This window comes from Equus asinus, chromosome 7 (genome assembly GCF_041296235.1).
Source record: "Equus asinus isolate D_3611 breed Donkey chromosome 7, EquAss-T2T_v2, whole genome shotgun sequence".
Taxonomy (NCBI): domain Eukaryota; kingdom Metazoa; phylum Chordata; class Mammalia; order Perissodactyla; family Equidae; genus Equus; species Equus asinus.
This window is the reverse complement of record NC_091796.1, coordinates 9,148,359-9,168,665: the sequence shown is the minus strand read 5'-3', so window position 1 is coordinate 9,168,665 and position 20,307 is coordinate 9,148,359. Positions and strand designations below refer to the sequence as shown.

General features: G+C 36.2%; 1 protein-coding gene across 1 annotated transcript in view; it reads left to right on the top strand.

The window, feature by feature from the left end:
* The window catches only part of DOK6 (docking protein 6), a 407,036-nt gene that overhangs the window by 13,886 nt on the left and 372,843 nt on the right, over nucleotides 1-20,307 (top strand). The window lies entirely within an intron of this gene.

Below are 20,307 nucleotides of genomic sequence, written 5' to 3'. Positions count from 1 at the left end.
AAATATTCCCAAATGGAAAACAAACCAGATGTCCATCATTGGGTAAATGGTATAACACACTGTAGTGAATCTATATCATGTAAGACTGCTTAGCAGTAGAAAGACTGAACTGCTGACAAACACACAAGGATGAATTGCAAGAGAATTATGCTGAGTGAGTGAAAAAACCAATCCCCACAGGTTATAAAGTGTGATTTTATTTGTATAACATTCTTGAGATACAAAATTATGTAAGTGAAGAGTAGATTAGTAGTAGCCAGAGGCTATGGGCAGGGAAGAGTGAGTGGAGTCAGTGTGTGGTTGTGGCGAGAAAGGGACAATACGAGGGATCCTTGGGGTGAAGGAAATGTTCTGTCTCTTGACTGTATTAATGTTGATGGCCTGGTTGTAATATTGGATTATATTTTATTAGATGTTCCCACAGGGGAAAACCAAATGAAGAGTATGCAGGGTCCCTCTGTGTTATTTCTTACAGTGGCATGTGGAACTACAGTTATCTCAAAATACAAAGGTTTAATTAAACAATATGAGAGGCATCAAAATGTAGCCGCATTTTACAAACATATAAGTGATCTTTTGAGGCACAGTTATAGTAGGAGTGGTTTAGAAAAATGGAAAGAGCACAATCTAGAATCAGTCAGCCCAATTTAATTGGTTACTCTGCCAATTATAATTGTGTAAGGTATGGGAAATTTCAAATATCCCAGAGCCTCACTTTTCTTATTTGTAAAACAGGGATCAGAATACTGACCTCATTATGTTTTGTTAACATTAAGTGAATATCTTCTACAAGATCTCAAACAGTGCTTGGTCTATGAGGCTCAAAACTCTCGAAAGATAGAGCTTGTTGACAGAAACTGCAAGCTTCCTGGGACAGCCCATTAAAAACGAACACACATCTTTGCAGATGTGAACTGGGCTGCCAGGAGCAAAGAAAGCCTATTGTGAGTAATGCCGTGGTGAACATGGGAGTGCAGATATTTCTATGAGATCCTGATTTTAATTCCTTTAGATAAATACCTAGAAATGGGATCACTGGATCATATGCTAGTTCTATTTTTAATTTTTTCAGGAACCTCCATACTGTTTTCCATAGTGGCTGCACCAATTTACATTCCCACCAACAGTGTATGTGGGTTCCCTTTTCTCCACACTCTCTCCAACATTTGTTATCTCTTGTCTTTTTGATGATGGCCATTCTAACAGGTGTGAGATGACATCTCATTGTGGTTTTGATTTGCGTTTCCCTGATGATTGGTGATGTTGAGCACTTTTTCATGTATCTGTTGGCCATTTGTATGTCTTCTTTGGAAAACAGTCTAAGTCCTCTGCCCATTTTTTTTTTTTTTTAAAGATTTTATTTGTTTTCCTTTTTCTCCCCAAAGCCCCCCGGTACATAATGGCATGTTCTTAGTTGTGGGTCCTTCTAGTTGTGGCATGTGGGACGCTGCCTCAGCGTGGTTTGATGAGCAGTGCCATGTCCGCGCCCAGGATTCGAACTGACAAAACACTGGGCCGCCTGCAGGGGAGCGCGCAAACTTAACCACTCGGCCACGGGGCCAGCCCTCTTCTGCCCATTTTTTAATTGTGTTGTTATGTTTTCTGCTGTGGAGTTGTATGAGTTCTTTATGTATTTTGGATATTAACCCCTTATCAGATACATGTTTTGCAAATATTTTCTCCCATTTCGTAGGTTGCCCTTTCATTTTATTGATGGTTTCCTTTGCTGTGCGGAAGCTTTTTAGTTTGAAGTAGTCTTCCTCTCTCTTTGAATTGTGAAAAATATAGTTGATCATTTTGCAGTTGCAATTTAGTGTTCTCTGTGAAATGAGGTTTATATAAGCTACATTGCCCACAAGACACCTTTATTACCAGGAGCCAAGTGGCTTGAACACTCCATTGACTCCAGAAACAAACAGCAGTGCAAAATTTTTCTGCCTTTGATCTTGAGCTCTAAATGAGCCACCTTGTCCAAATGCTAGAAAACGTCATTACTTAGAAGAAGATAAAGTTCAACAGCACTTCAATGAAATTTCGTCTTGTATCTCCAGTAAAAGATCACTTGGCTACATTCCCATCCAAAAAGTGTCATTAGCCATTTTAATACTCAAGGTGATACCTAGTTACAGCTCCATTTTAAATGATAATAAACCTGCCCAGCATACAAAATAAAGTCCCAAATAAAGCATCTAAGAAGTTTCAGTTATTATGCTCTCTGCCGACAGGTTAATTTCAGTACCTGAATAGAAAGTGAAGGGGGAATGATAAAATTACTTTAAAACAAAACAGGATCACAGGAGCTGGCCCAGGGGCCAAGTGGTTAAAGTTCCACATGCTCCACCTTCATGGGTTCTGATCCTGGGTGCGGACCTACCCTGCTCATCAGCCATGCTGTGGAGGCATCCCGCATACCAAGTAGGGGAAGAGTGGCACAGATGTTAGCTCAGGGCCAGTCTTCCTCACAAAAATACAAAACAACAAAAAACAAAACAAAAAAACCAGCATCACAACACCTGAAGCATTTGGACATCCGTCATGGTCTAGGGTGCAGAATCAATGCCGAAGGAAATAATTGTTTTGCTATGAACTTAGAATCTGTAACGTATTTGATATATTTTTTCAATTAAAAAATCAAGGGTATATTAATATATAATATTTTAACTAAGGATATAGTAACATGAAATATATCAAAGATAAGCAGTAAAAAGAAGCACGAGAAAAATTGGCATTAATACCTGTGAGTCCAGTATGTGCCCTGCACAGAGGGATACAGTGATGAGCAGGACCCAGTGCCAGACAAGTCCAGCCTGGCAGAAAAGAGGTGGTCAATACATCTTTGCTAAATTGTTAAATAAGTTTATATTCAGAACTGTGCCACCATGGTTTTGATTGACATGTACAGCAGTATGGGCACTACCTTCCTGGAGACACTCTGTCATTTCCCCTTCACTGTTAGCTTCAGCAGTATCAATTGAATTGCAATACAAAGGCTGTAATTGGAAATATATCAGCCAGAAAATGTCTTACATCTTACCTAAAAGATGCTATTCAGTGCTTCATTTTTGCACAATATATTTTTTAACTTTACCTAAAAACATTTTCTGAAAATTCTTTGAGAAAGCGCTAAAATTTAGCTTCCTTAAGAACACACCATGCAACAACAAAAAACCCAAAAGTGCTTTTAGTTTTTTTGGAGGGAATAAGTTTTGGTTTAAAGGCTGCCTAAATTAAAAAAAAAAAATTAAGCTCTATAGCATTATCTTTAGATATATTTTGCATATTGTGACATTTTGTTTCAGTTACTATTTAGACTATTCTTTATGTATATATTCATTTTTAATATTGATTGTGAAATCTTAAATAGTATAGGATTAGAAGCTGTGATAACTGTTTTCTAACAAGAAGAATTTTCCATTAAGAATCATACCAACAACTTGTATTTTTATATTATTTTACAGTTTAAAACATATAGTTCCCCTTTAAAATGGGCCGCTCTTCACCGGGCAGGACATATAGTGTCTTCATTTTATCTGGGAAAACTGTGATATTAAGGGAGTTCTGAGATACACTCTGAGTCGGAAGTCTCAGTCCTTTTGCGCTGATTTCTAGGGGCTTCTCAGAATACTTGTCCTAATGCCTGCACACATTTTTGTGACAGTGTGTTCCACTTCCTCCCCAGTAGAGGTTGGCATATCTCTGAGAGTGCCATCTGACATGGCACCATTGACTAGAACATGGTATACATTTTCTTAATAACCTATAATAATTATGAAGCTCCTATCTTACATAGATTTTACCCCAGTATAGTTCGGAACCATATAATATCTCTGTTCCAATGCTCAGCCTCTGCTGGCTGTCTCAATTCCTTCTTTCAAAGGTAATGTCACCAGTGGTTCCTCAGATCTCTTTATCGCTTTTCCTGTGATGTGTGTGACCTGCCAGCTTTGAAACCATGAGATACATGCGTCACTTTAAATGGATTTGAGAGTTAAGAAATTTTCTTAGTTGTCTTTAATTTTAAACGTGAAAAACCTTCACAAAAATAGCCCTATGTGCAAAAATATAATTCCAAAATAGGTTTTCTTCGATCTCTTCAATGTTGATTTTTATGACATGTGATTTTATGACTTAGATGGAGTTGATTGATCTCTCTCTTCTACCAACAACTACGTTGTTTTTATCTCTGAACAATTCTTCACAGACCTCTGCCTCAGGAAAACCCACTATTTCAGATTGTTAGCACGACTTAAGCCTCACCTCAAGAGTTCCAAGCTCTGAGCATGAGCACAGTAGAGTGGAGAGGAAAACTCTGGAAAGAAAAACCTCTCCTTGAGTCCACTGACTTTCCAGCTTGTACCTCATATGTAAAATGACTGTCAAGTGCCAAAAGCTATCCCTTAGGCTTACTGTAAGCTGTAAAGAAGATAAAATATGCAAAGTGCCTGCCACATGGTAGACCTTTTACCTATTGATGTTGATGTTTCTCAAGAACAAACACTGATTTGACTTGCCCTGAGGAAGGCGTATCATCATCTTGGAGCATTTTATATTTGCTATCACCTCTTTGGGACAGTGCGCCTCTCTCTGTGCCTTGGACACAACCCTTTGCTGGGTTTTATATTTGATACAATGTGGGAAGGCATGGCTGGATTTTAATCCAGAGCAACTACTTGATTAAAGGTGAATTAGACATATTAGTCTGGCAAAATGACGCGCGTGGATTGATGTGGGTGGATGCACGGGAACCAGGTACAGGTTGCTCGGTGATCGTGCCTTGGCACACCTGCACTGGGGCTGCCTGCTTCCTCACCTGAGGATCTGGGCCTCCTGGTGTTTGCCTGACTGGCTCTTCTCTGTCATTCAGTTTTTTAAAATATCACTTCAATTTGTGTCAGCTACCAGAAGCACAGGGAGTATTACTAGGAAGCCTTACCTTCTGGACCTTCTGTTATATGTACCTTACCGATTTCCAGCCTAAATGCACGTCCTCTGCTTCTAGTACCTGCTGTGCCGTCAGTTTGGAGGGCCAGGACCCCTGCGCTGCGCCTCCTACTGCCTTCCCACTACCTCTTTCCCTGGCTTCCCCTCCCCCTCATGCCCTCCCAGCACCCGCCATGGCAAGAGTTCTCTCAAAATTCTGTTTTCTTTTTATTTATTTATTTTTAATTGCAATAACATTGGGTTATAACATTATATAGCTTTCGGATGTACATCATAATATATTTTGAATTCTATGTAGATTACATCATGTTCACCACCCGAAAACTAATTATAGTGCATCCCCTCACATGTGAGCCTAATCACCCCTTTTGCCTTCCACCCTCTTCCCCTATGGTAACCACCAATCCATTCTCCGTTGCTATGTGTTTGTTTGTCATTGTTTTTATCTTCTACTTATGAATGAGATCATATGGTATTTGACTTTCTCCCTCTGACTTATTTCACTCAGCATAATACCCTCAAGGTCCATCCATGTTGTCACAGATGGCCGGATTTCATCATTTCTTATGGCTGAGTAGTAGTCCATGCTGTATAACAAAGGTCTGTTTTCTAAAACCTTATCCTTTTTCCCTTAGGATCCATATTTAGTCCGGAGCCCTACAGATTATCCCCACATTTATTCTCAAAAGATGTCTCTAAAGTAGATATTTTAAGCTTTAATCTCTTCCAGTCTGCAGATCCGCATGCCCACATTGCTAGGAATCACTTCCTGCTTGATACCTATAGTGCACCCAAGCCAGTGCATCTAAACATATTATTTTTTCTTCCCAAACCAGCCACTTTGTCACATGTAAACATACGTAAGTAGGTACTTCTATTACAACTGCCACTCATTGAAAAACGATTCAATATCAGATCCCTGAGACAATACTGGCTCTTCTCTTTGTCTAATTCACTACAAACAACCAGATGACATATCTTATGGTGCTCCCTGGGAATAACTGTGTCATCCGTGCTCTCTTTCCTGTTGGAATTCTGCTTCTGTAACTTTAGGCTCTAGTATTGGTGAGACTTTCCAACTGTTGTTTTTACTGCCTGCTCCATTATCCTTATCCTCCTGCCAGATTCATTTTCCTAAATTTCAGTTTGAAACATATAATTCCCCCTCTTAAATTTTCCTGTGGTTTCTCATTACCTAGAGTAATAGTTAAACTTAAACTTGTTAATTGAAAACTATCCACAATGCCTTCCATTGTTTCCTTTAGGTTTCTTAATTATGTATTATTTCAAACGTACTGGAAATGGCATAGAGTCATATTACAAACCACCATATATGAACTACCCCTCTTTTACCAATATTATCACAGAAAATTTTTTTCTGCTTTAAATTTTTTAAGTTAGAAAAATGTTGACAGTTGAAGACCCATTTGAACCTCTTGACATTAACATGCTCAATAGTTGTATTCAGTATTTATCTATGATACTACATAAATCTAGTTTGTTCATTTCAATGGTTGTATTGTCCTGTATTGCATAAATAAACCACATTTCCTCTGTTAATGGGCATTTATGAGGTTTTTCTGTTTTTGCTCCTATAAATCATGCTTCAACAAATACATTTAGATAATTCTCCCTCATCCCATGTGTCCCAGTTTCTCCAGGGTAAGCGGATAGAAGTGGACTTGCTGCTTTTTAAAACATGTACATTTTCGCTTTACTAGATGTTTTCAGATTGCTCACAAGTAATTGTTCCAGTTTATAAGCCCAGAACCAATGAAATGAAAGAACTTCTTTTATCACATTTTCAGCAGCAATTAATATGGCCAGATTTCTTTAAGTTATGAAATATTTCAAGCAGAGAGCATAAAACTTTCTTAAAAAATAACGTTTTGCTATTTTTGCTTCAGATTTTTTAAAAAGTAAAATGAATAAAGTTGAACCCCCTTGTGTATCCCAACACAGTGACTTCAGAAGTAAACTTGTGTTGTTTTATTGAGGTTATGATAGTTTACAATACTGTGAAATTTCAGTTGTACGTTATTATTTATCAGCCATCTTATAGGTGCGCCCCTTCACCCTTTGTGCCACTGCCTCCACCCTTCCCCCTGGTAACCACTAATCCATTCTCTTTGTCCACGTTTGTTTATCTTCCACATATGAGTGGAGTCATACAGTGTTTGTCTTTCTCTGTCTGGCTTATTTCACTTAACATGATGCCCTCAAGGACCATCCATTTGGTTGTAAGTGGGACGATTATGTCTTTTTTGTGGCTGAGTAGTATTCCATTGTGTATAGATATACCACATCTTCTTTATCCAGTCATCATTCATTGGGCACTTGGGTTGCTTCCACGTCTTGGCTATTGTGAATAATGCTGCAGTGAACATAGGGGTGCATAAGTCTCTTTGTATTGTTGATTTCAAGTTCTTTGGATAGATACCCAGTAGTGGAATAGCTGGGTCATATGGTTATTCTATTTTTAATTTTTTGAGAATTCTACATACTGTTTTCCAAAGTGGCTGCACCAGTTTGCATTCCCACCAGCAGTGGATGAGGGTTCCCTTTTCTCCACAACCTCTCCAACATTTGTTATTTTTTTGTCTTGGTGATTATAACCATTCTAATGGGTGTAAGATGATATCTAAATGTAGTTTTGATATGCATCTCCCTGATGATTAGTGATGTTGAGCATCTTTTCCTGTGCATATTGGCCATCTGTATATTTTCTTTGGAAAAATGTCTGTTCATATCCTCTTCCCCCTTTTTGACTGGGTTGTTTATTTTTTTGTAGTTCAGTTGTGTGAGCTTTTTATATATTATGGAGATTAACCCCTTATCAGATATATGATTTGCAAATATTTTCTTCCAGGTGGTGGGTTGTTTTTTCATTTTGATCTTGGTTTCCGTTGCCTTCCAGAATCTCTTTAGTCAGATGAAGTCTCACTTGTTTGTTTTTTCTTTTGTTTCCCTTGTCTGAGTGGACATCATATTTGTAAAGATCCTTTTAAGGCTGATGTCAAAGAGTGTACTGCCTTTATTTTCTTCGAGAAGTTTTATGGTTTCTGGTCTTACCTTCAAGTCTTTGATCCATTTTGAGTCTATTTTTATGTATGGAGAAAGATAATGGTCTACTTTCATTCTTTTGCATGTGGCTGTCCAGTTTTCCCTGCACCATTTATTGAAGAGGCTTTCCTTTCTCCATTGTATGTTCTTGGCTCCTCTGTCAAAGATTAGTTGTGCATATATGTGTGGTTTTATTTCTGGGCTTTCAATCTGTTCCATTGATGTGTGTGCCCGTTTTTGTACCAATACCATGCCATTTTGATCACTATGGCTTTATAATATGTTTTGAAGTCAGGGGTTGCGATGCCACCAGCATTGTTGTTGTTCTCAATCTTGCTTTGGCTATTCAGGGTCTTTTGTTGCCCCATATGAATTTTAAGATTCTTTGTTCTGTTTCTGTGAAGAATGTCATTGGGATTCTGATTGGGATTGCATTGAATCTGTAGATTGCTTTAGGTAGTATGGCCGTTTTAACTATGTTTATTTTTCCAATTCATGTACGTGGGATAGCTTTTCATTTCTTTATGTCGTTATCCATTTCTTTCAGTAATGTCCTATAGTTTTCCTTGTATAGGTCTTTCACCTCCTGGGTTAAACTTATTCCTAGATATTTTATTATTTTTGTTGTGATTGTAAATGGGGTTTTATTCTTGAGTTCTTGTTCTGTTAGTTTGTTATTAGAGTATAGAAATGCCACTGATTTTTGTACGTTGACTTTGTATCCTGCAACTTTGCTGTAGTTGTCGATTATTTCACATAGTTTTCCGATGGGTTCTTTAGGGTTTTCTACATATAAAATCATGGCATCTGCAAAGAGCGAGGGTCTATTTTTAAATTTTTGAGAAATCTCCATACTGTTTTCCATAGTGGCTGTACCATAAACTTGTGTTTATAATTCCATGTGTAGTTTTTCTACATTTATTACCTTTTTATATTTATCTAAAAGAATATATACTGCTGCTTTGCATAGTTCCAACTTTATATAATTAGAATCATACAGTTTGTGACTTCCTGAAACATGCTTGTTTTTGCTCAAGATTGTTTTTGAGATTTAATCATTTTGATGGAGTTCCAGTTTATTCATTTTACTTCTGTGTCCTATTCCTTTGTATAAATACTCCACAATTTGTATTTCCTAGTGCAAATGTGCAAGAGGTTTTGTTTTTTGCTTTTTAGGTTATATGCTTAGAGGTGGATTTGGTGGGCATAGGTTGGCACATACTTACTAGATATTGCCGCTTTCCCAGACCTGTGTCCAAATGTACTCTCCGCTGCTTTTGAGCACCTTTTGCTCTGCTTTCTCACCAACACCTGATATTTTCAGGTGAGACTTTTCCCTCAGTTGGATAAATGGGTGTTTTAAAGTTACATTTCTCTGCAGTTTGAACATGTTTTCATATGTTTATTGACCAACTGATTTTCCTGGTTTGTGAATTCTCTCTTCAGTTCCACTGCCCGTGTTTCTATGTGGAATCTTTTCTTAATGGTTTATAGGAGTTGTATCTGTATTTCAAATACTATTCCTTTGTGGTTATAAACTATACAACTATCTTCTCTCATGTTATGACTTGCCTTTAAATTTGCTTATGGTCTCATGTGTCTAACTGATACATTTTAATGAAATCAAATTTATTTTCTTTATGGCGTCTACCTTTTGTGCCTTATTTAAGAAGTCACTCCACACTGTAACATAAAACTGCTATTTTCTATTTTATACTATTGTTTTCATGTATTTCTAGATACACTCAGATCTTTAATCAGCCTGTAGTTAATCCTTATTTTAAGATTTAAGTTTGAAATCTGTTCATTTCCATATGGATAGCGAAATTTTCACCTCTGTTTATTAAATATTCTTATCCATGAACTTGTTAAACGAATCCAACTTTTCATATTTTCACATATGTATGTCCAATATTTTGTTGTACTTACTCTTATGTACTTTAACGTTTCTGCTGTTGTTTTGAATGAAATATTCTTTTGTTTGAAATTAGATTTCCTAATTGGTTGCCACTGGGTTATCGGAAAGCTGATGTTTTTGCATATCTTGTATCTAACATTGATTCGGTAGTCAAATGTTGACCGTGTTAAGAGCTTGCTCTGTGCAGGCACTGTCAGTGCCCAGGATACATCAAAGAAAGAACATGAACCTTGCCTTCAAGGAGCACAATAAGGGATCAAAACAGTAAACAGTTGCCACGCAGAGTTATGTGTGCCTTTTGCAAGGGAAGAAGGTGAGAATAACACAAGGGAACTCTGCCCTGGAGAACCAGGAATGCTCCAGCAAGGTGGAGGTGCTTGAGTTAGTTCCGATGGAAGAGGCAGCACTCCATTAGGTGGGTGTGGAGGAAGGATTGGGTGGGTAAATGGAGTAACCTGGGCAGGACCAGGGCAGCACGGAATATCTGAGTTTGTGAACCGGAAATACCCCAGTTACACTTGTGTGTAAAGTGTGCCAGGGGAGGGTCAGATTTTAGAAGACATTTAAAGTTATCGGAAGTTACAACCTTAATGTGCAGTCATTGGGTTTTCAGAAGAGGAGTTTTAAGCAGGGGAGTAACACAGGAACATTTGTGCATGTGAGGGCTGGATTGGCATGGGCAGGATTGGAGGCATGGATGCTATATGGAGGCTAAGCCAAAATGTGCAAGAAAGAGTCAGCATGGGCAGAAAAAAATAGAAAATAACTTTTCTTTCACATTCAGAGTTGTGCCTTTTGTGGATTGCATGATTATGTAAAAATGGATGAATAGTTTCCCCACTTCTGGCCCTTTGATTATATATACTTATTTTATATAATATAATATTTTTTATTCTGCGCCCACTATCATGGCTTGTCACAGTGCCTCCTATGATTTAAGACCATTTAAAAAGTCACCTCTTGTACAAAGCTTTTTCTAGAATTCTTAAACAGTATGTGGTTTCTCCTCCTCCCTCTTTCAGTTGTTTCTAGGGCTTTGCTTTTACTTTTTATGCACTGTTTTTCCTGCTTCTCATTTATTTATTGGCTCATCAAACTAATTTTTCTCAATTTTTCCACAATCACATTTATTTTGTAAGATCTCACTAAAATCTATTAACTTAAAATTTGAATTTATTTTACGGTATTTGATTTATTGCATCATCGTTAATGCAATTTTTTCTTTTTGAAGACCAATAGTTTTTAAAATGCAGTTCTTCAAGTAATGTCTAATCAGATATTTGCAGTTTTAAATCAAAGTGATTCTGATTTAAAATATTGAAAAGCTGTTTCTGCTTTAAAATTAAAGACATCACATGAACTCTTAAACATATACTTAATTTTTTGATTGTCTATCCCCCTTGACTTTATTTCTCTCTATATTAAGGAATTGGGCAAGACTATCTTTAACATCATTTTAACTTTAGCATACCATTGCTAGACATACCTATTTGTGTTTTTTTAATTTCTGGAGAAATTCTTCTCAGACCTAATGTCATAAAAATATTCTCCTGCATTTTATTCTAATAGTTTCAAATTTTAATTTCCATATTTAGGATTTCAGTTCACCTGGAATAATTGTCGGTTAGTGTGAGATAATGATCAGATTTACTTTTCTATATGTTTAGCCTTTTTCTCATCACTATTTGTTAAATACCCTGTCCTTGTCTACTCACGTTCAGTGCTGCTTTTCACAGACCCAATTTCTCTATAGGTGCGGGTTGTACCTGGGCTCTCTGTTCTCTCCCACTTGCTCCTTTGTGCAGCTGCAGGAGCCTTGATGTCCTCCCCACCCCCAACCGCTTTATCCTTCCTCTGCAAAGATGTCTAGGATTTTTAATCCTTTCTTTTGTGATTTGCATTTCAGGATCTGTTGTTAAGTTGCAACAGTAACTTTGCTGAGATTTTTGTACTAAGTCCATTGACTTTTTAACTTAGAAACACAATTATAAATAAGTTTTAGACATTATGCGGTTCAACTTAAAATTACAAATGTGTCCCACAACGAAGAATATACAACTATGTACTGGGGGGCTTTGGGGAGAAAAAGAAAAAAAAATTACAAATGTGGAAAACGGGAACCCAAAGGAGTAAATTCAGGTCACCTATAAAAACCATTTTGAGTCTAAACTTCTTTAGGAAGATGTACATAACTGAAATTTGGACCATGTTGCTAGACACTGTAGATCATGACTATTCCATTAAAAAATAATAAAATGGAGAATACAAGAAAATCTATGAAAAGTAAATATGCTGTCAATATAATGAATTGTTAAAAAATGTCAAATATTATGATTTTAATAAACATTTATACCAATGTATTCACTTTGTAGATTATGATACGTTTCACATTCTATTTAATGCCCTTTTCTGAATCTAGGCTTTCCTAATCCCTTCCAATCTATTTACCCTACTTTTAAACCTGTTTTCACTCTGTTTAGAATTCTTCATGAGCCTTAGCTAGGCGACTTTGTGTTATACTGATGATTAGCTTATATAAAATATGGAGAATGCAGCTTATATACAGAAAGGAATATAGATTATAAAATATAGAGCAGACTTTTGTGCCAGCCCAGTGAATGCCAGGATCAGTATTTACACTCCAAGGTAATTTTTATTTTCTCACAATAAATAGAGGGGCCCACAATTTTTAATGGGTATGATTTACGCATGTTGTAACTTTGTTTCATGAATCCCCTACTGTTGGACTCCCCTCACCCTTTAGATAATGTCTTAGAAGTGGAATTGTTGGGTCAAAGTTATATATTTTGTTAACTTTTAAATCTGAATTTCACCTAAAAGGCTTGCATAAAAGTTCCAAAAGTAGTGCAGAGAATTCTGTATACCCTTCATCTGGCTTTCTCTTATGTTAATAAATTACATAGCATAGAATAATTCTCTATCTTAGTTTTTTTGCTTTAATACATGTATTAAAAATAGCATCCTACATTAAATATTATGTTTCTTTAGAACCACAGCCATTTAACTATAGGAGCCTCTATAAATCATAATAATCAAAGAAAAGAAAACAAAAAAGAGAACTTGAAAACATATTGCAATTAAACAGATATTCCATAATACAGTTTACGATTAGTGAAAATTTTCTCTAAAAATTATTAAACTAAACAAGTTTATCATTGCAATTCTTCTAAAATGAGTTAAAAGATACCAAACCTATAGGTAAATAGTGAAAACTACTTTAAGCTGATTGTTCCTACACAATACTATTTTCAGAAAAGAGAAGGAACAGATACACATATTTCTGTATTTCAACAGGGTTTCAATATGTAAATTTGGTCATATTCACAGTTTAGCTAATTAAATACTGACCACTGGCAACAGTAATACATTTGTTGGTGTTAATGCCTGGAAATTAGTGTTTAAGGTTTATAAGTCTAAACTCTCCTCTCCCTCCCAAAAAAGAGAGAAAATGAAAAGAAAAGAAAGAAAAGTTATTAATGGATGAAAATATAATTTTATTTGAAACATAAATTAATACAATTAAAAATATTTCATTAAGTAAGAAACACATTTGTGTTGTGCTCGAAACAAATTTAATGAATTAATTAAGCTAAAGAGTAGCTCCCTAGGATTTCATAATTAAAGATAAAATGAGTGTGCAATATATTTTCTGGCCAAATAAGTGCTATTAAATCAAGTCTTTAAGGCTGTGGACATGTCTCCTTGACCTCAGAATGCAGTGATTTGCTTGCTTTAATGGTTTTGGTTATTGCAAAGTCATAGAAGTGACTATGACATTAAAATAACTAGGGAGAACACAAATATGGAAAGAACCACAAGAATTTCACTTTTGGAATTTTGTCATATGTATTCTTATGTACTTTTGCACCTCATATTCTCTATGTTTCTTTTGAAATTACAATAGAAGAAAGAAAAACAATAAAATTAAACTTTTCAAATGAATTCTTTATACCTCATTCTTGGTAAAGTGTATGAGTGTTTTTTTAATTCATATTTATCAGTCCTAATATCTGACAAAAAAATCCTTATATCAGTACCAGATGAAGTTAAAGTAACATTTCATTGCACTTATTATTATAAGGCTGTGACTGTCAAAAATAGTATAAAAATATGACCAATATTCTACTGTAACAGTGCTTAATTTTTGAAATTCAATAATTACATTTTCCTTTACTGTCCATCTTACTATTTTGTAGTAGGTAGGAGATCTTTTCAGGCTATCATTCCGTTCATGCTTTTTGAAACGTTTTTGCAATTGAAAACATTAGAAAACAAGAGAAAATAAATTCAATAGGACGTCTTTGTACAAAACGTCTATTGCACAACTTTTTTGTGTGAGGAATCTTCCTCTTTTTCGCTTGAGGAAAACTGGCCCTGAGCTAACACCTGTTGCCAGTCTTCCTCTTTTGCTTGAGGAAGATTAGCCCTGAGCTAACATCTATGCCAGTCTTCCTCTACTTTGTATGTGGGATGCCACCACAGCATGGCAAATGAGTGAAGCGGGTCCACGTCCGGGATTGAACCCGCAAACCTGGGCCACCGAAGTGAAGTCTGCCGGATGTTAACCACTCGGCCACGGGGCAGGCCCCATTGCACAACTTTAATATGAATTACTTGTTTTGAGCTAGATTTCTTATAGAGAAGAATTTTCAGAGGCTTTCCAAACCTACCCCCAATGACTCATTCACACATGGCTAGCATAGAAAAGTTAAGTTTATGAGTTATTTCTGAGTCAGATAATTATATTCTTTGGCCCACCAGAACATGCATTGGACAATGTACCAATAAATATAGATACAAGTATTTTATGCTTTTTTATAATAGAAATATCCATAGCCAGGGGATGTACAGAATAATTGTTCATTCAATAGCTGTTGCATGTGAAAAGCACTACCAATGTTCTGTGATAGAAAGAGATGGCTCGGGTAGAAGTAAAACATCCATATGCATAACACAGCCCCGAATGTTTTGAGTGCCTTAAGAAAGATGCAATAAAGTATCTGGATCTTGAGAGAAAAGAGCAAATTGTTCTGGCTGGAAGGAGGGCAGAGTTCAGAAAGATACTTTAGAAAGGAGATAACATTTAGGCTGGAAATTAAAATATGGTTACCCTGGGATACGCAGAGATTGGGTAGGAAAACAAAATAAAGGATTCTTAGGATTTGGAAAACCCTAAATTGTGTAGAAAACCTGCATCATTAATCAGTCTTTCTTTTACCTTGTGTTTTATTTTTTTTAAAATTTCACCATTAATGTTATTTTTGACTTGTCTTATTCTCTTTCCTTAAAGTAGGGTGAATTTGCTCATCTAACGAGTATTAACAAAATTATTTGGAAATATCTTTCATGTGCTTTTTATTTTTAAGTGTCTTTAAGGATTCTTAATATGGTTGCAAGTTATTTTTCAGCAATGGAAATTTAATTTCTGCTTGATACTTTTTTACATACTGATTATTGCCTTGAAGCCACTTGCATTTTCCCCTCATAACAGATATCACAATCTTTATTTATATATCTTTGTGAATATTTTATTAGTGTTTCTCTCTCCCTCTATCTGTGAATTCCATGAGGTTAGGGACCACTTTCATTATTGCTCACTACATTCCCATAGCACAAGGCTGACCCATTGCAAGTGCTTGGTAAATACCTGTTGAGTTAATGCACAAATAAATGAGGGAAAAAAAGAATGTTACTTTACATTCGTTTTATTAAAAATAATGAAGATGACTCTTGGTTTTCCATTTGGTACAATGTGGATACGTAAAGGGTAATCTGCCTCACAGCGAAGGCATCAGTAGATTCAGGACTTGAATTAGTTTCTTTCAAAGTAAATAATTATATTTATATGGGAGCTATAGAGTCATTCTCATATTGATTTTAAAAGATCTCTTTATTTATAGGAAGATTCTAATGTTTCTAATGTCTGAACATGAAATTTGAGTACCTGCTGACTGCCCCTCTCTCAGCAATCAGCTAGAGACATGAGCCTTTAAGAGACCTTGTGAGAGTACGTAGCTTAGTGGTTAAGGGTGTGGATTCCAGAGCAAGACTCTCTCAGGTGGAAACTCAGCTCCCGCACTTACTGGCAATGTGGCCCCCGGGAAATTTATCTCCTCTTTGTTCTCTACTTTTTTCCTTTGCAACGTGGTGTTGGGGTGGTGGTTAAATGCGTTAAATCATGTAAATCATTTAAGAAAGTGATACAAGTAAAGTGCCATAAAAGTGTGTGTAATTATTATATTATTATAGGTACCAGGGGACCCCAGTCTTCTGGCCACAGCTGGTTAGGACAGGGGTTACTCTTTCTAAGCTGGACATGCCTGAATCCATTCTGTTTCTTGTAACCTGCAAGAGAATAACTAAGGGAATGCAATATTTGTCCCATTTCTTTCCAAATTCTGTTATCTGACTTGAGTGATCGAGATACTGTCTAAGGATCTTGCCTCTCCAGCATTTTCCTCTCCTACTTCTACCCTTGTACCATGTGTTCTAGCCACACAGAATTACCTGCTGTTGACTCTTGCTTCAAGGAGTTGCTGCTGTTGCTCTCTAGACATAGGCCTGCAGCATTCTTCCCACGGCATTTTGCCCGTTTAAGTCCTCAGATGTCACCTTCTCTAGAGGTGGTGATCCCACGTCCAGTGTTGAGGTCAGGTGTGGGTGTTCCTGTAACCTCCTGTGTTTGCACTTAGCATATTCCACATGCAGTCTTGCTTTATACAGCTCCGTACAGCGTGGCATGCTTGCTTCGTCTCTCCCTCTCTCTCTTACTTCCTTCCCTCTCCACACACACATGCACACACAACACGAAAACATACATGTATGTACACATTAACATATATACACGTACACACAATAAACACATATATACGTACCTATATGCACACATATGCAGACTTTATACATCACATACATGTGTATAAATAAATTATATATACACAATCTCTCTCTACTTGCAATGTAAACAGAAAAGGAGATCATGCAGGATATTGGAAAGGTAAGTTTTAAGATGGTTTTAAGTGACTTCAGACTAATGGCCGAACTAACAGAGGATGAGGTTCAGCAGGCAATTTGGAATTTTTAAGACCTTTGATGTTTCGGAGGACATCGCGCTCATCACTGCAGTCGGCGCCAATTCTCTTCAATATGTGAATAGTATCTCAAGAAGTGATCCTTGGAGATATCTTGTGATGGCTGGATAACTGAAGAGAAACAAAGCGCAGTTGTGAATATGTGATACCAGGAACTCATTGCCTTAGTGACTGTGCAAAAAGGGCACCATATAGAGTTGATGTAATTTGTGGTTATTTTCCAAAAATGCATTTCCCAACTACCCAACCTCACACATGAGCTATGCCTGTTTTGTGATTGTTTCTCTGAGGTTTACTTGATTAAAAACCTCAGAAGGAAGAATTTGTCATCTTTATTGCTGTCTCCTCAGTGCTGAATTCCATATTGGTTCTTTTTTCCAAAAAAATGTATATATATACACACACAGACACACATACACACACACATATATACGTACACACATATGTGTCTATATTTTATTGAGGAAAATCCATATAGTATAAAATTAACCATTTTCAAGTGTGTCATTCCTTCAGCAGAATTTAGTACATTCACAGTGTTGTGCAACCATCACGTCTGTCTAGTTCCAAAATATTTTCATCACCCAAAGGGAAACCCTATCCCGCGCCCAGTCACTACCCATTTCACTCTCCCCTAGCCCCTGGCCATCACCAGTCTTTTTTCTTTCTCTATGGATTTACCTACTCTGGATATACAAGTGGAATCATACAATATGTTGTATGAATATATCACATTTTCTTTACCCATTCACTAGTTGATGGACGTTTGGGTTGTTTATGCCTTTTAGTGATTGCAAATATTGCTTCTATGAACATTTGTGTGCAAGTTTTTGGTAATAACCTTTTAAAATTCTTGAATACATATGTATGAGTGGAATTGCTGTCTTATATGGTAATTCCCATTTCATTTCTTGAGGAAACTCCAAACGGATTTGCACAGTGTCTGCTCCATTTTACATTCCACCAGCTATGTATGAAGATTCTGATTTATCTGTATGCTTGTCAACACTTGATACTTTCTTTGTTGTTCTGATTCTGATTCTGATTATGGCCTTCCTAGTGGGTAAAAGAGGTATCTCATTGTGGTTTTCATTTGCATTTATCTAATGCCTAATATGTTGAACGTTATTTCATGGGCTTGTTGATAATTTGTTTACCTTTGGAGAAATGCCTACTCAAGGCCTATGCCCATTTTGGGGGAGGTCGATTTTTGTGTTTTTTTTGTTGTTGAATTGTAAAGTTTCTTTATATATTCTGGAAACTAGACCCTTATCAGATATATGACTGTAGTTTTTTCTGCTATTCTGTATGTTTGTCTTTTCATTTTCTTGATAATCTGCTTTGATGCACAAAAAAATTTAATTTTGATGAAGTCCAATTTTATCTCTTTTTTCTTTTGTTGCCTGTGTGCTTAGTGTCATATCCAAGAATCCATTGCCAAGTACAACATTAGGTAGATTTACTCCTATGTTTTCTTTTAATAGTTTTATAGTTTTAACTCTTATATTTAGGTCTTTGATTCATTTTAATTTAACTTTTTCATATGGTGCGGGGTAGAGGTTCCACTTCATTCTTTTCCGCTTGGCTTTCCAGTTGTCACAGCACCATTTATTGAAGAGACTACTCTTTCCCCATTGAATGGTCTTGGCACCCTTGTTGAAAATCAGTTGACCACAGATGTGTGGGTTTGTTTCTAGACTCTTTGTTCTATTCCATTGATCCATATATCTCTCCTTATTATAGCACTACACTGTTATAATTATTGTAGCTTTATAGTACATTTTAAAATTGGGAAAGGAGTGCTCCTGCTTTGTTCTTCTTTATCATGATTGTTTTAGCTATTTAGGGTTACTTACAAATCCATATGAATTTTGAGTCATATGAATTTTTGCAAAAGGCCAATGGGGTTTTGATAGGAATTGCATTGATTATGTAGACTGCTTGCAGATGGTGGGGTATTGCCTTTTTAACACTATTATGTCTTCTAACTGATGAACATGGGGTGTCTTTCCACTTATTTAGGGCTTCTTTAATTCATTTTGTCACTGTTTTGTGGTTTCAGTGTACAAGTTTTGTTCCTTCTTGGTTAAATTTATTCCTAAGTATTATATTTTTGATGCTATTGTAAATGGAATTGTTTTCTTAATTTAGTTTTCAGATTGTTCATTGCTATTGTACAGAATATAACTGTTTTTTATCACACAGAAATACAACTGTGTGTTGATCTTGTATTCTGCCACTTCGCTGAATTTGTTTATTAGCTCTGTTTTGTGTGTGTGTGTATGGACTTTTTAGGATTTTCTATATAAAAACATAGGTCTTCCGCAAAGAGAGAGACTTTTACTTCTTTTTTCCAGTTGATATGCCTTTGGTTTCTTGTTATTGCCTCCTAGGTCTGGCTAGACCTCCTGGTACATTGATGAATGTCAGTCACCAAAGTCTTCATCCTTGTCTTGCTCCTGATCTTAGAGTGAAAGCTGTCAGTCTTTCACCATTGAGTATAATGTCAGCTATGGGTTTTTCATACATGCCCTTTATTAGGTTGAGGAAGTTCCCTTTTAATCCTGGTTTATGGAATGTTTTTATCATGGGAGGGTTTTGAATTTTGTCTAATGTGTTTTCTGCATCAACTGAGATGATCATGTGACATGATTTTTTCCCTTCAGTCTATTGTGATGTAATACTTTGATCAATTTTCATATGTTGAACCACATTTGCATTCTTGGCATAAATCCCACTTGGTCATGGTGTGTAATTTTTTAATATGCTGCTGGATTCAGTTTGCTAGTATTTTGTTGATGATTTTTGCATCTGTTTTCATAAGGAGTATTGGTATACAGTTTTCTTATGATGTCTTTATTTGGCTTTGATATTAAGGTAATTCTTTCCTAATATAATGAGTTAGCAGTGTTCTTTCCTCCTTTTCTGTTATTTGCCAGAGTTGGAAAAGGACTGGTGTTAATTCTTGTTTGAAAATTTTGCATAATTCACCAGTGAAGCCATCTGATTCTGGGCTTTCCTTTGGGGTGGAGATTGATTACTGATTCAATCTCTTAAACTGTCATAAATCTGTCTACATTTTCTGTTTCTTCTTCAGTCAGTTTTGGTAGTTTATGTTTCTAGGAGTTTGTCTATTTCATCTACGTTTTAAAATTTTTTAGCGTACAGTAGTTCATAGTATCTCTTATAATCATTATTTCTATAAGATCTGCACGTATAATGTTCTATAATGTTCCCACTTTCATTTCTGATTTTAATATTTTGTCTTCTCTT